General features: G+C 52.2%; 9 non-coding genes and 35 pseudogenes across 9 annotated transcripts; all 44 read left to right on the forward strand.

Moving 5' to 3' along the window:
* The first annotated feature begins 68 nt into the window (after positions 1 to 68).
* Positions 69 to 188, forward strand: LOC147053577 (5S ribosomal RNA). Its single transcript, XR_015067201.1, has one exon. It is a non-coding gene; the product is annotated as a 5S ribosomal RNA (ribosomal RNA).
* A 115-nt stretch (positions 189 to 303) lies between these two features.
* On the forward strand, positions 304 to 423 carry LOC147053578 (5S ribosomal RNA; annotated as a pseudogene).
* A 118-nt stretch (positions 424 to 541) lies between these two features.
* Positions 542 to 661, forward strand: LOC147053579 (5S ribosomal RNA; annotated as a pseudogene).
* Positions 662 to 973: 312 nt separating this feature from the next.
* On the forward strand, positions 974 to 1093 carry LOC147053580 (5S ribosomal RNA; annotated as a pseudogene).
* Positions 1094 to 1208: 115 nt separating this feature from the next.
* On the forward strand, positions 1209 to 1328 carry LOC147053581 (5S ribosomal RNA; annotated as a pseudogene).
* Positions 1329 to 1444: 116 nt separating this feature from the next.
* Positions 1445 to 1564, forward strand: LOC147053582 (5S ribosomal RNA; annotated as a pseudogene).
* Positions 1565 to 1680: 116 nt separating this feature from the next.
* Positions 1681 to 1800, forward strand: LOC147053583 (5S ribosomal RNA; annotated as a pseudogene).
* Positions 1801 to 1921: 121 nt separating this feature from the next.
* LOC147053584 (5S ribosomal RNA) lies at positions 1922 to 2041 on the forward strand (annotated as a pseudogene).
* Positions 2042 to 2383: 342 nt separating this feature from the next.
* LOC147053585 (5S ribosomal RNA) lies at positions 2384 to 2503 on the forward strand (annotated as a pseudogene).
* A 116-nt stretch (positions 2504 to 2619) lies between these two features.
* LOC147053586 (5S ribosomal RNA) lies at positions 2620 to 2739 on the forward strand (annotated as a pseudogene).
* Positions 2740 to 2864: 125 nt separating this feature from the next.
* On the forward strand, positions 2865 to 2984 carry LOC147053587 (5S ribosomal RNA). The gene has a single exon (XR_015067196.1). It is a non-coding gene; the product is annotated as a 5S ribosomal RNA (ribosomal RNA).
* A 116-nt stretch (positions 2985 to 3100) lies between these two features.
* Positions 3101 to 3220, forward strand: LOC147053588 (5S ribosomal RNA; annotated as a pseudogene).
* Positions 3221 to 3346: 126 nt separating this feature from the next.
* Positions 3347 to 3466, forward strand: LOC147053589 (5S ribosomal RNA; annotated as a pseudogene).
* Positions 3467 to 3582: 116 nt separating this feature from the next.
* Positions 3583 to 3692, forward strand: LOC147053590 (5S ribosomal RNA; annotated as a pseudogene).
* Positions 3693 to 3809: 117 nt separating this feature from the next.
* Positions 3810 to 3929, forward strand: LOC147053591 (5S ribosomal RNA; annotated as a pseudogene).
* A 116-nt stretch (positions 3930 to 4045) lies between these two features.
* On the forward strand, positions 4046 to 4165 carry LOC147053592 (5S ribosomal RNA). The gene has a single exon (XR_015067202.1). It is a non-coding gene; the product is annotated as a 5S ribosomal RNA (ribosomal RNA).
* A 116-nt stretch (positions 4166 to 4281) lies between these two features.
* LOC147053593 (5S ribosomal RNA) lies at positions 4282 to 4401 on the forward strand (annotated as a pseudogene).
* Positions 4402 to 4526: 125 nt separating this feature from the next.
* Positions 4527 to 4646, forward strand: LOC147053594 (5S ribosomal RNA; annotated as a pseudogene).
* A 116-nt stretch (positions 4647 to 4762) lies between these two features.
* LOC147053595 (5S ribosomal RNA) lies at positions 4763 to 4882 on the forward strand (annotated as a pseudogene).
* A 117-nt stretch (positions 4883 to 4999) lies between these two features.
* Positions 5000 to 5119, forward strand: LOC147053596 (5S ribosomal RNA; annotated as a pseudogene).
* Positions 5120 to 5245: 126 nt separating this feature from the next.
* Positions 5246 to 5365, forward strand: LOC147053597 (5S ribosomal RNA). Its single transcript, XR_015067080.1, has one exon. It is a non-coding gene; the product is annotated as a 5S ribosomal RNA (ribosomal RNA).
* A 341-nt stretch (positions 5366 to 5706) lies between these two features.
* LOC147053598 (5S ribosomal RNA) lies at positions 5707 to 5826 on the forward strand (annotated as a pseudogene).
* A 115-nt stretch (positions 5827 to 5941) lies between these two features.
* LOC147053599 (5S ribosomal RNA) lies at positions 5942 to 6061 on the forward strand (annotated as a pseudogene).
* Positions 6062 to 6180: 119 nt separating this feature from the next.
* LOC147053600 (5S ribosomal RNA) lies at positions 6181 to 6290 on the forward strand (annotated as a pseudogene).
* A 116-nt stretch (positions 6291 to 6406) lies between these two features.
* On the forward strand, positions 6407 to 6526 carry LOC147053601 (5S ribosomal RNA). The gene has a single exon (XR_015067158.1). It is a non-coding gene; the product is annotated as a 5S ribosomal RNA (ribosomal RNA).
* A 116-nt stretch (positions 6527 to 6642) lies between these two features.
* LOC147053602 (5S ribosomal RNA) lies at positions 6643 to 6762 on the forward strand (annotated as a pseudogene).
* A 125-nt stretch (positions 6763 to 6887) lies between these two features.
* LOC147053603 (5S ribosomal RNA) lies at positions 6888 to 7007 on the forward strand (annotated as a pseudogene).
* Positions 7008 to 7122: 115 nt separating this feature from the next.
* LOC147053604 (5S ribosomal RNA) lies at positions 7123 to 7242 on the forward strand (annotated as a pseudogene).
* Positions 7243 to 7361: 119 nt separating this feature from the next.
* LOC147053605 (5S ribosomal RNA) lies at positions 7362 to 7481 on the forward strand (annotated as a pseudogene).
* Positions 7482 to 7597: 116 nt separating this feature from the next.
* Positions 7598 to 7717, forward strand: LOC147053606 (5S ribosomal RNA; annotated as a pseudogene).
* Positions 7718 to 8059: 342 nt separating this feature from the next.
* On the forward strand, positions 8060 to 8179 carry LOC147053607 (5S ribosomal RNA; annotated as a pseudogene).
* Positions 8180 to 8303: 124 nt separating this feature from the next.
* On the forward strand, positions 8304 to 8423 carry LOC147053608 (5S ribosomal RNA; annotated as a pseudogene).
* Positions 8424 to 8765: 342 nt separating this feature from the next.
* LOC147053609 (5S ribosomal RNA) lies at positions 8766 to 8885 on the forward strand (annotated as a pseudogene).
* Positions 8886 to 9001: 116 nt separating this feature from the next.
* On the forward strand, positions 9002 to 9121 carry LOC147053610 (5S ribosomal RNA; annotated as a pseudogene).
* A 117-nt stretch (positions 9122 to 9238) lies between these two features.
* On the forward strand, positions 9239 to 9358 carry LOC147053611 (5S ribosomal RNA; annotated as a pseudogene).
* A 124-nt stretch (positions 9359 to 9482) lies between these two features.
* LOC147053612 (5S ribosomal RNA) lies at positions 9483 to 9602 on the forward strand. Its single transcript, XR_015067184.1, has one exon. It is a non-coding gene; the product is annotated as a 5S ribosomal RNA (ribosomal RNA).
* Positions 9603 to 9718: 116 nt separating this feature from the next.
* LOC147053613 (5S ribosomal RNA) lies at positions 9719 to 9838 on the forward strand. The gene has a single exon (XR_015067159.1). It is a non-coding gene; the product is annotated as a 5S ribosomal RNA (ribosomal RNA).
* A 117-nt stretch (positions 9839 to 9955) lies between these two features.
* On the forward strand, positions 9956 to 10075 carry LOC147053614 (5S ribosomal RNA; annotated as a pseudogene).
* Positions 10076 to 10199: 124 nt separating this feature from the next.
* Positions 10200 to 10319, forward strand: LOC147053615 (5S ribosomal RNA; annotated as a pseudogene).
* Positions 10320 to 10435: 116 nt separating this feature from the next.
* LOC147053616 (5S ribosomal RNA) lies at positions 10436 to 10555 on the forward strand. The gene has a single exon (XR_015067160.1). It is a non-coding gene; the product is annotated as a 5S ribosomal RNA (ribosomal RNA).
* Positions 10556 to 10671: 116 nt separating this feature from the next.
* LOC147053617 (5S ribosomal RNA) lies at positions 10672 to 10791 on the forward strand (annotated as a pseudogene).
* Positions 10792 to 10915: 124 nt separating this feature from the next.
* LOC147053618 (5S ribosomal RNA) lies at positions 10916 to 11035 on the forward strand. The gene has a single exon (XR_015067161.1). It is a non-coding gene; the product is annotated as a 5S ribosomal RNA (ribosomal RNA).
* Positions 11036 to 11151: 116 nt separating this feature from the next.
* LOC147053619 (5S ribosomal RNA) lies at positions 11152 to 11271 on the forward strand (annotated as a pseudogene).
* Positions 11272 to 11623: 352 nt separating this feature from the next.
* On the forward strand, positions 11624 to 11743 carry LOC147053620 (5S ribosomal RNA; annotated as a pseudogene).
* Positions 11744 to 11849: the final 106 nt, after the last annotated feature.

An 11849-nucleotide genomic window follows, 5' to 3' on the forward strand; every position in this document is an offset into this window, starting at 1 on the left:
CGCCGTTGCTTGGCACGGTTTCAGGGGCGATTGTGTCTATAAAATGCAAAACTTTGGTGAGCCTGACGGCTTACGGCCATACTACCCTGAGAACGCCCGATCTCGTCCGATCTCGGAAGCTTAAGCAGGGTCGGGCCTGGTTAGTACTTGAATGGGAGACCACCTGGGAATACCAGGTGCTGAAAGCCTTTTTTTTACCCCCCACGTCGATTGTGAAAGGAAAGCTATCAAGTACCGCCGTTGCTTCGCACGGTTTCAGGGGCGATTGTGTCTATAAAATGCAAAACTTTGGTGGGTTTGACGGCTTACGGCCATACTACCTTGAGAGCGCCCTATCTCGTCCGATCTCGGAAGTTAAAGCAGGGTCGGGCCTGGTTAGTACTTGGATGGGAGACCGCCTGCGAATACCAGGTGCTGAAAGCCTTTTTTTTACCCCCCCCCACGTCGATTGTGAAAGGAAAGCCATCAAGTACCGCCGTTGCTTGGCACGGTTTCAGGGGCGATTGTGTCTATAAAATGCAAAACTTTGGTGAGTTTGACGGCTTACGGCCATACTACCCTGAAAACGCCCAATCTCGTCCGATCTCGGTAGCTAAAGCAGGGTCGGGCCTGGTTAGTACTTGAATAAGAGACCGCCTGGGAATACCAGGTGCTAAAAGCCTATTTTTACCACCCCACGTCGATTGTGAAAGGAAAGCGATTGTGGCGATTGTGTCTATAAAATGCACAACTTTGATGAGTTTGACGGCTTACGGCCATACTACCCTGAGAACGCCCGATCTCGGAAGCTGAAGCAGGGTCAAGCCTGGCTAGTACTTGGATGGGGGACCGCCTGGGCATACCAGGTGTTAAAAGCCTTTTTTTACCCCCCCCACGTCGATTGTGAAAGAAAAGCCATCAAGTACCGCCGTTGCTTGGCACGGTTTTAGGGGCGATTGTGTCTATAAAATGCAAAACTTTGGTGAGCTTGACGGCTTACGGCCATACTACCCTGAGAATGCCCGATCTCGTCCGATCTCGGAAGCTAAAGCAGAGTCGGGCCTGCTTAGTACTTGAATGGGAGACCGCCTGGGAATACCAGGTGCGGAAAGCCTATTTTTACCACCCCACGTCGATTGTGAAAGGAAAGCCATCAAGTAACGCCGTTGCTTGGCACGGTTTCAGGGGCGATTGTGTCTATAAAATGCAAAACTTTGGTGAGTTTGACGGCTTACGGCCATACTGCCCTGAAAACGCCTGATATCGTCCGATCTCGGAAGCTAAAGCAGGGTTGGGCCTGGTTAGTACTTGAATGGGAGACCGCCTGGGAATACCAGGTGCTGAAAGCCTTTTTTTACCCCCCCCACGTCGATTGTGAAAGGAAAGCCATCAAGTACCGCCGTTGCTTGGCACGGTTTCAGGGGCGATTGTGTCTATAAAATGCAGAACTTTGGTGAGCCTGACGGCTTACGGCCATACTACCCTGAGAACGCCCGATCTCGTCCGATCTCGGAAGCTTAAGCAGGGTCGGGCCTGGTTAGTACTTGAATGGGAGACCGCCTGGGATTACGAGGTGCTGAAAGCCTTTTTTTTATCCCCCCACGTCGATTGTGAAAGGAAAGCCATCAAGTACCGCCGTTGCTTGGCACGGTTTCATGGGCGATTGTGTCTATAAAATGCAAAACTTTGGTGGGTTTGACGGCTTCTGGCCATTCTACCTTGAGAACGCTCGATCTAGTCCGATCTCGGAAGTTAAAGCAGGGTCGGGCCTGGTTAGTACTTGGATGGGAGACCGCCTGCGAATACCAGGTGCTGAAAGCCTTTTTTTACCCCCCCCCCCCCACGTCGATTGTGAAAGGAAAGCCATCAAGTACCGCCGTTGCTTGGCACGGTTTCAGGGGCGATTGTGTCTATAAAATGCAAAACTTTGGTGAGCCTGACGGCTTACGGCCATACTACCCTGAGAACGCCCGATCTCGTCCGATCTCGGAAGCTAAAGCAGGGTCGGGCCTTGTTAGTACTTGAATGGGAGACCGCCTGGGAATACCAGGTGCGGAAAGCCTATTTTTACCACCCCACGTCGATTGTGAAAGGAAAGCCATCAAGTAACGCCGTTGCTTGGCACGGTTTCAGGGGCGATTGTGTCCATAAAATGCAAAACTTTGGTGAGTTTGACGGCTTACGGCCATACTGCCCTGAGAACGCCCGATCTCGGTAGCTAAAGCAGGGTCGGGCCTGGTTACTACTTGAATGGGAGACCGCCTGGGAATACCAGGTGCTGAAAGCCTATTTTTACCCCCCCCCACGTCGATTGTGAAAGGAAAGCCATCAAGTACCGCCGTTGTTTGGCACGGTTTCAGGGGAGATTGTGTCTATAAAATGCAAAACTTTGGTGAGCTCGACGGCTTACGGCCATACTACCCTGAGAACGCCCGATCTCGTCCAATCTCGGAAGCTTAAGCAGGGTCGGGCCTGGTTAGTACTTGAATGGGAGACCGCCTGGGAATACCAGGTGCTGAAAGCCTTTTTTTTACCCCCCCACGTCGATTGTGAAAGGAAAGCCATCAAGTACCGCCGTTGCTTGGCACGGTTTCAGGGGCGATTGTGTCTATAAAATGCAAAACTTTGGTGGGTTTGACGGCTTACGGCCATACTACCCTGAGAACGCCCGATCTCGTCCGATCTCGGAAGCTAAAGCAGGGTCGGGCCTGGTTAGTACTTGAATGGGAGACCGCCTGGGAATACCAGGAGCTGAAAGCCATTTTTTACACACACACCCCCCCCCACGTCGATTGTGAAAGGAAAGCCATCAAGTACCGCCGTTGCTTGGCACGGTTTCAGGGGCGATTGTGTCTATAAAATGCAAAACTTTGGAGGGTTTGACGGCTTACGGCCATACTACCTTGAGAACGCCCGATCTCGTCCGATCTCGGAAGTTAAAGCAGGGTCGGGCCTGGTTAGTACTTGGATGGGAGACCGCCTGGGAATACCAGGTGCTGAAAGCCTTTTTTTACCCCCCCCACGTCGATTGTGAAAGGAAAGCCATCAAGTACCGCCGTTGCTTGGCACGGTTTCAGGGGCGATTGTGTCTATAAAATGCAAAACTTTGGAGAGTTTGACGGCTTACGGCCATACTACCCTGAAAACGCCCGATCTCGTCCGATCTCGGAAGCTAGAGCAGGGCCGGGCCTGGTTAGTACTTGAATGGGAGACCGCCTGGGAATACCAGGTGCTGAAAGCCATTTTTTACACACACTCCCCCCCCCCACGTCGATTGTGAAAGGAAAGCCATCAAGTACCGCCGTTGCTTGTCACGGTTTCAGGGGCGATTGTGTCTATAAAATGCAAAACTTTGGTGAGCTTGACGGCTTACGGCCATACTACCCTGAGAACGCCCGGTCTCGTCCGATCTCGGAAGCTTAAGCAGGGTCGGGCCTGGTTAGTACTTGAATGGGAGACCGCCTGGGAATACCAGGTGCTGAAAGCCTTTTTTTTACCCCCCCACGTCGATTGTGAAAGGAAAGCCATCAAGTACCGCCGTTGCTTGGCACGGTTTCAGGGGCGATTGTGTCTATAAAATGCAAAACTTTGGTGCGTTTGACGGCTTACGGCCATACTACCCTGAGAACGTCCGATCTCGGAAGCTGAAGCAGGGTCGGGCCTGGTTAGTACTTGAATGGGAGACCGCCTGGGAATACCAGGTGCTGAAAGCCTATTTTTACCCCCCCCCACGTCGATTGTGAAAGGAAAGCCATCAAGTACCGCCGTTGCTTGGCACGGTTTCAGGGGTGATTGTGTCTATAAAATGCAAAACTTTGGTGAGTTTGACGGCTTACGGCCAAACTGCCCTGAAAACGCCCGATATCATCCGATCTCGGAAGCTAAAGCAGGGTCGGGCCTGGTTAGTACTTGAATGGGAGACCGCCTGGGAATACCAGTTGCTGAAAGCCTTTTTTTACCCCCCCCACGTCGATTGTGAAAGGAAAGCCATCAAGTACCGCCGTTGCTTGGCACGGTTTCAGGGGCAATTGTGTCTATAAAATGCAAAACTTTGGTGGGTTTGACGGCTTACGGCCATACTACCCTGAGAACGCCCGATCTCGTCCGATCTCGGAAGTTAAAGCAGGGTCGGGCCTGGTTAGTACTTGGATGGAAGACCGCCTGGGAATACCAGGTGCTGAAAGCCTTTTTTTTACCCCCCCACGTCGATTGTGAAAGGAAAGCCATCAAGTACCGCCGTTGCTTGGCACGGTTTCAGGGGCGATTGTGTCTATAAAATGCAAAACTTTGGTGAGTTTGACGGCTTACGGCCAAACTACCCTGAGAACGCCCGATCTCGTCCGATCTCGGTAGCTAAAGCAGGGCCGGGCCTGGTTAGTACTTGAATGGGAGACCGCCTGGGAATACCAGGTGCTGAAAGCCATTTTTTACACACACTCCCCCCCCCACGTCGGTTGTGAAAGGAAAGCCATCAAGTACCGCCGTTGCTTGTCACGGTTTCAGGGGCGATTGTGTCTATAAAATGCAAAACTTTGGTGAGCTTGACGGCTTACGGCCATACTACCCTGAGAACGCCCGATCTCGTCCGATCTCGGAAGCTTAAGCAGGGTCGGGCCTGGTTAATACTTGAATGGGAGACCGCCTAGGAATACCAGGTGCTGAAAGCCTTTTTTTTACCCCCCCACGTCGATTGTGAAAGGAAAGCCATCAAGTATCGCCGTTGCTTGGCACGGTTTCAGGGGCGATTGTGTCTATAAAATGCAAAACTTTGGTGCGTTTGACGGCTTACGGCCATACTACCCTGAGAACGCCCGATCTCGTCCGATCTCGGAAGCTGAAGCAGGGTCGGGCCTGGTTAGTACTTGAATGGGAGACCGCCTGGGAATACCAGGTGCTGAAAGCCTATTTTTACCCCCCCCCACGTCGATTGTGAAAAGAAAGCCATCAAGTACCGCCGTTGCTTGGCACGGTTTCAGGGGTGATTGTGTCTATAAAATGCAAAACTTTGGTGAGTTTGACGGCTTACGGCCAAACTACCCTGAGAACGCCCGATCTCGTCCGATCTCGGTAGCTAAAGCAGGGCCGGGCCTGGTTAGTACTTGAATGGGAGACCGCCTGGGAATACCAGGTGCTGAAAGCCATTTTTTACACACACCCCCCCCCCCCACGTTGATTGTGAAAGAAAAGCCATCAAGTACCGCCGTTGCTTGGCACGGTTTCAGGGGCGATTGTGTCTATAAAATGCAAAACTTTGGTGAGCTTGACGGCTTACGGCCATACTACCCTGAGAACGCCCGATCTCGTCCGATCTCGGAAGCTTAAGCAGGGTCGGGCCTGGTTAGTACTTGAATGGGAGACCGCCTGGGAATACCAGGTGCTGAAAGCCTTTTTTTTACCCCCCCACGTCGATTGTGAAAGGAAAGCCATCAAGTACCGCCGTTGCTTGGCACGGTTTCAGGGGAGATTGTGTCTATAAAATGCAAAACTTTGGTGGGTTTGACGGCTTACGGCCATACTACCCTGAGAACGCCCGATCTCGGAAGCTGAAGCAGGGTCGGGCCTGTTTAGTCCTTGAATGGGAGACCGCCTGGGACTACCAGGTGCTGAAAGCCTATTTTTACCCCCCCACGTCGATTGTGAAAGGAAAGCCATCAAGTACCGCCATTGCTTGGCACGGTTTCAGGGGCGATTGTGTCTATAAAATGCAAAACTTTGGTGAACCTGACGGCTTACGGCCATACTACCCTGAGAACGCCCGATCTCGTCCGATCTCGGAAGCTAAAGCAGGGTCGGGCCTGGTTAGTACTTGAATGGGAGACCGCCTGGGAATACCAGGTGCGGAAAGCCTATTTTTACCACCCCACGTCGATTGTGAAAGGAAAGCCATCAAGTAACGCCGTTGCTTGGCACGGTTTCAGGGGCGATTGTGTCCATAAAATGCAAAACTTTGGTGAGTTTGATGGCTTACGGCCATACTGCCCTGAAAACGCCCGATATCATCCGATCTCGGTAGCTAAAGCAGGGTCGGGCCTGGTTAGTACTTGAATGGGAGACCGCCTGGGAATACCAGGAGCTGAAAGCCTTTTTTTACCCCCCCCCCCACGTCGATTGTGAAAGGAAAGCCATCAAGTACCGCCGTTGCTTGGCACGGTTTCAGGGGCGATTGTGTCTATAAAATGCAAAACTTTTGCGAGCTTGACGGCTTACGGCCATACTACCCTGAGAACGCCCGATCTCGTAAGCTTAAGCAGGGTCGGGCCTGGTTAGTACTTGAATGGGAGACCGCCTGGGAATACCAGGTGCTGAAAGCCTTTTTTTTACCCCCCCACGTCGATTGTGAAAGGAAAGCCATCAAGTACCGCCGTTGCTTGGCACGGTTTCAGGGGCGATTGTGTCTATAAAATGCAAAACTTTGGTGGGTTTGACGGCTTACGGCCATACTACCCTGAGAACGCCCGATCTCGTCCGATCTCGGAAGCTAAAGCAGGGTCGGGCCTGGTTAGTACTTGAATGGGAGACCGCCTGGGAATACCAGGTGCTGAAAGCCTATTTTTACCCCCCCCACGTCGATTGTGAAAGGAAAGCCATCAAGTACCGCCGTTGCTTGGCACGGTTTCAGGGGTGATTGTGTCTATAAAATGCAAAACTTTGGTGAGTTTGACGGCTTACGGCCAAACTACCCTGAGAACGCCCGATCTCGTCCGATCTCGGTAGCTAAAGCAGGGCCGGGCCTGGTTAGTACTTGAATAGGAGACCGCCTGGGAATACCAGGTGCTGAAAGCCATTTTTTACACACACACCCCCCCCCACGTCGATTGTGAAAGGAAAGCCATCAAGTACCGCCGTTGCTTGGCACGGTTTCAGGGGCGATTGTGTCTATAAAATGCAAAACTTTGGTGAACCTGACGGCTTACGGCCATACTACCCTGAGAACGCCCGATCTCGTCCGATCTCGGAAGCTAAAGCAGTGTCGGGCCTGGTTAGTACTTGAATGGGAGACCGCCTGGGAATACCAGGTGCGGAAAGCCTATTTTTACCACCCCACGTCGATTGTGAAAGGAAAGCCATCAAGTAACTTCATTGCTTGGCACGGTTTCAGGGGCGATTGTGTCCATAAAATGCAAAACTTTGGTGAGTTTGACGGCTTACGGCCATACTGCCCTGAAAACGCCCGATATCATCCGATCTCGGAAGCTAAAGCAGGGTCGGGCCTGGTTAGTACTTGAATGGGAGACCGCCTGGGAATACCAGGAGCTGAAAGCCTTTTTTTACCCCCCCCCCCACGTCGATTGTGAAAGGAAAGCCATCAAGTACCGCCGTTGCTTGGCACGGTTTCAGGGGCGATTGTGTCTATAAAATGCAAAACTTTGGTAAGCTTGACGGCTTACGGCCAAACTACCCTGAGAACGCCCGATCTCGTCCGATCTCGGAAGCTTAAGCAGGGTCGGGCCTGGTTAGTACTTGAATGGGAGACCGCCTGGGAATACCAGGTGCTGAAAGCCTTTTTTTTAACCCCCCACGTCGATTGTGAAAGGAAAGCCATCAAGTACCGCCGTTGCTTCGCACGGTTTCAGGGGCGATTGTGTCTATAAAATGCAAAACTTTGGTGGGTTTGACGGCTTACGGCCATACTACCTTGAGAACGCCCGATCTCGTCCGATCTCGGAAGCTAAAGCAGGGTCTGGCCAAGTTAGTACTTGAATGGGAGACCGCCTGGGAATACCAGGTGCTGAAAGCCTTTTTTTTACCCCCCCACGTCGATTGTGAAAGGAAAGCCATCAAGTACCGCCGTTGCTTGGCACGGTTTCAGGGGCGATTGTGTCTATAAAATGCAAAACTTTGGTGGGTTTGTCGCCTTACGGCCATACTACCCTGAGAACGTCCGATCTCGGAAGCTAAAGCAGGGTCCGGCCTGGTTAGTACTTGAATGGGAGACCGCCTGGGAATACCAGGTGCTGAAAGCCTATTTTTACCCCCCCCACGTCGATTGTGAAAGGAAAGCCATCAAGTACCGCCGTTGCTTGGCACGGTTTCAGGGGTGATTGTGTCTATAAAATGCCAAACGTTGGTGAGTTTGACGGCTTACGGCCAAACTACCCTGAGAACGCCCGATCTCGTCCGATCTCGGTAGCTAAAGCAGGGCCGGGCCTGGTTAGTACTTGAATGGGAGACCGCCTGGGAATACCAGGTGCTGAAAGCCATTTTTTACACACACACCCCCCCCACGTCGATTGTGAAAGGAAAGCCATCAAGTACCGCCGTTGCTTGGCACGGTTTCAGGGGCGATTGTGTCTATAAAATGCAAAACTTTGGTGAACCTGACGGCTTACGGCCATACTACCCTGAGCACGCCCGATCTCGTCCGATCTCGGAAGCTAAAGCAGGGTAGGGCCTGGTTAGTACTTGAATGGGAGACCGCCTGGGAATACTAGGTGTGGAAAGCCTATTTTTACCACCCCACGTCGATTGTGAAAGGAAAGCCATCAAGTAACGCCGTTGCTTGGCACGGTTTCAGGGGCGATTGTGTCCATAAAATGCAAAACTTTGGTGAGTTTGACGGCTTACGGCCATACTACCCTGAGAACGCCCGATCTCGGAAGCTGAAGCAGGATCGGGCCTGTTTAGTCCTTGAATGGGAGACCGCCTGGGAATACCAGGTGCTGAAAGCCTTTTTTTACCCCCCCCCACGTCGATTGTGAAAGGAAAGCCATCAAGTACCGCCGTTGCTTGGCACGGTTTCAGGGGCGATTGTGTCTATAAAATGCAAAACTTTGGTGGGTTTGACGGCTTACGGCCATACTACCTTGAGAACGCCCGATCTCGTCCGATCTCGGAAGCTAAAGCAGGGTCGGGCCAAGTTAGTACTTGAATGGGAGACCGCCTGGGAATACCAGGTGCTGAAAGCCTTTTTTTTACCCCCCCACGTCGATTGTGAAAGGAAAGCCATCAAGTACCGCCGTTGCTTGGCACGGTTTCAGGGGCGATTGTGTCTATATAATGCAAAACTTTGGTGGGTTTGTCGGCTTACGGCCATACTACCCTGAGAACGCCCGATCTCGTCCGATCTCGGAAGCTAAAGCAGGGTCGGGCCTGGTTACTACTTGAATGGGAGACCGCCTGGGAATACCAGGTGCTGAAAGCCTATTTTTACCCCCCCCCACGTCGATTGTGAAAGGAAAGCCATCAAGTACCGCCGTTGCTTGGCACGGTTTCAGGGGTGATTGTGTCTATAAAATGCAAAACGTTGGTGAGTTTGACGGCTTACGGCCAAACTACCCTGAGAACGCCCGATCTCGTCCGATCTCGGTAGCTAAAGCAGGGCTGGGCCTGGTTAGTACTTGAATGGGAGACCGCCTGGGAATACCAGGTGCTGAAAGCCATTTTTTACACACACACCCCCCCCACGTCGATTGTGAAAGGAAAGCCATCAAGTACCGCCGTTGCTTGGCACGGTTTCAGGGGCGATTGTGTCTATAAAATGCAAAACTTTGGTGAGCTTGGCGGCTTACGGCCATACTACCCTGAGAACGCCCGATCTCGTCCGATCTCGGAAGCTTAAGCAGGGTCGGGCCTGGTTAGTACCTGAATGGGAGACCGCCTGGGAATACCAGGTGCTGAAAGCCTTTTTTTTAACCCCCCACGTCGATTGTGAAAGGAAAGCCATCAAGTACCGCCGTTGCTTGGCACGGTTTCAGGGGCGATTGTGTCTATAAAATGCAAAACTTTGGTGGGTTTGTCGGCTTACGGCCATACTACCCTGAGAACGCCCGATCTCGTCCGATCTCGGAAGCTAAAGCAGGGTCGGGCCTGGTTAGTACTTGAATGGGAGACCGCCTGGGAATACCAGGTGCTGAAAGCCTATTTTTACCCCCCCCCACGTCGATTGTGAAAGGAAAGCCATCAAGTACCGCCGTTGCTTGGCACGGTTTCAGGGGTGATTGTGTCTATAAAATGCAAAACTTTGGTGAGTTTGACGGCTTACGGCCAAACTACCCTGAGAACGCCCGATCTCGTCCGATCTCGGTAGCTAAAGCAGGGCCGGGCCTGGTTAGTACTTGAATGGGAGACCGCCTGGGAATACCAGGTGCTGAAAGCCATTTTTTACACACACACCCCCCCCACGTCGATTGTGAAAGGAAAGCCATCAAGTACCGCCGTTGCTTGGCACGGTTTCAGGGGCGATTGTGTCTATAAAATGCAAAACTTTGGTGAGCTTGACGGCTCACGGCCATACTACCCTGAGAACGCCCGATCTCGTCCGATCTCGGAAGCTTAAGCAGGGTCGGGCCTGGTTAGTACCTGAATGGGAGACCGCCTGGGAATACCAGGTGCTGAAAGCCTTTTTTTTAACCCCCCACGTCGATTGTGAAAGGAAAGCCATCAAGTACCGCCGTTGCTTGGCACGGTTTCAGGGGCGATTGTGTCTATAAAATGCAAAACTTTGGTGGGTTTGTCGGCTTACGGCCATACTACCCTGAGAACGCCCGATCTCGTCCGATCTCGGAAGCTAAAGCAGGGTCGGGCCTGGTTAGTACTTGAATGGGAGACCGCCTGGGAATACCAGGTGCTGAAAGCCTATTTTTACCCCCCCCACGTCGATTGTGAAAGGAAAGCCATCAAGTACCGCCGTTGCTTGGCACGGTTTCAGGGGTGATTGTGTCTATAAAATGCAAAACTTTGGTGAGTTTGACGGCTTACGGCCAAACTACCCTGAGAACGCCCGATCTCGTCCGATCTCGGTAGCTAAAGCAGGGCCGGGCCTGGTTAGTACTTGAATGGGAGACCGCCTGGGAATACCAGGTGCTGAAAGCCATTTTTTACACACACACCCCCCCCACGTCGATTGTGAAAGGAAAGCCATCAAGTACCGCCGTTGCTTGGCACGGTTTCAGGGGCGATTGTGTCTATAAAATGCAAAACTTTGGTGGGTTTGACGGCTTACGGCCATACTACCCTGAGAACGCCCGATCTCGTCCGATCTCGGAAGCTAAAGCAGGGTCGGGCCTGGTTAGTACTTGAATGGGAGACCGCCTGGGAATACCAGGTGCTGAAAGCCTATTTTTACCCCCCCCACGTCGATTGTGAAAGGAAAGCCATCAAGTACCGCCGTTGCTTGGCACGGTTTCAGGGGTGATTGTGTCTATAAAATGCAAAACTTTGGTGAGTTTGACGGCTTACGGCCAAACTACCCTGAGAACGCCCGATCTTGTCCGATCTCGGTAGCTAAAGCAGGGCCGGGCCTGGTTAGTATTTGAATGGGAGACCGCCTGGGAATACCAGGTGCTGAAAGCCATTTTTTACACCCCCCCCCCCCCCCCACGTTGATTGTGAAAGGAAAGCCATCAAGTACCGCCGTTGCTTGGCACGGTTTCAGGGGCGATTGTGTCTATAAAATGCAAAACGTTGGTGAGTTTGACGGCTTACGGCCATACTACCCTGAGAACGCCCGATCAAGGAAGCTAAAGCAGGGTCGGGCCTGGTTAGTACTTGAATGGGAGACCGCCTGGGAATACCAGGTGCTGAAAGCCTTTCTTTTACCCCCCCACGTCGATTGTGAAAGGAAAGCCATCAAGTACTGCCGTTGCTTGGCATGGTTTCAGGGGCGATTGTGTCTATAAAATGCAAAACTTTGATGAGTTTGACGGTTTACGGCCATACTACCCTGAGAACGCCCGATCTCGTCCGATCTCGGAAGCTAAAGCAGGGTCGGGCCTGCTTAGTACTTGAATGGGAGACCGCCTGCGAATACCAGGTGCTGAAAGCCTATTTTTACCCCCCCACGTCGATTTTGAAAGGAAAGCCATCAAGTACCGCCGTTGCTTGGCACGGTTTCAGGGGCGATTGTGTCTATAAAATGCAAAACTTTGGTG

This window comes from Syngnathus leptorhynchus, chromosome 8, assembly GCF_054491065.1.
Source record: "Syngnathus leptorhynchus isolate UIUO chromosome 8, UIUO_Slep, whole genome shotgun sequence".
In the NCBI taxonomy this organism is placed as follows: domain Eukaryota; kingdom Metazoa; phylum Chordata; class Actinopteri; order Syngnathiformes; family Syngnathidae; genus Syngnathus; species Syngnathus leptorhynchus.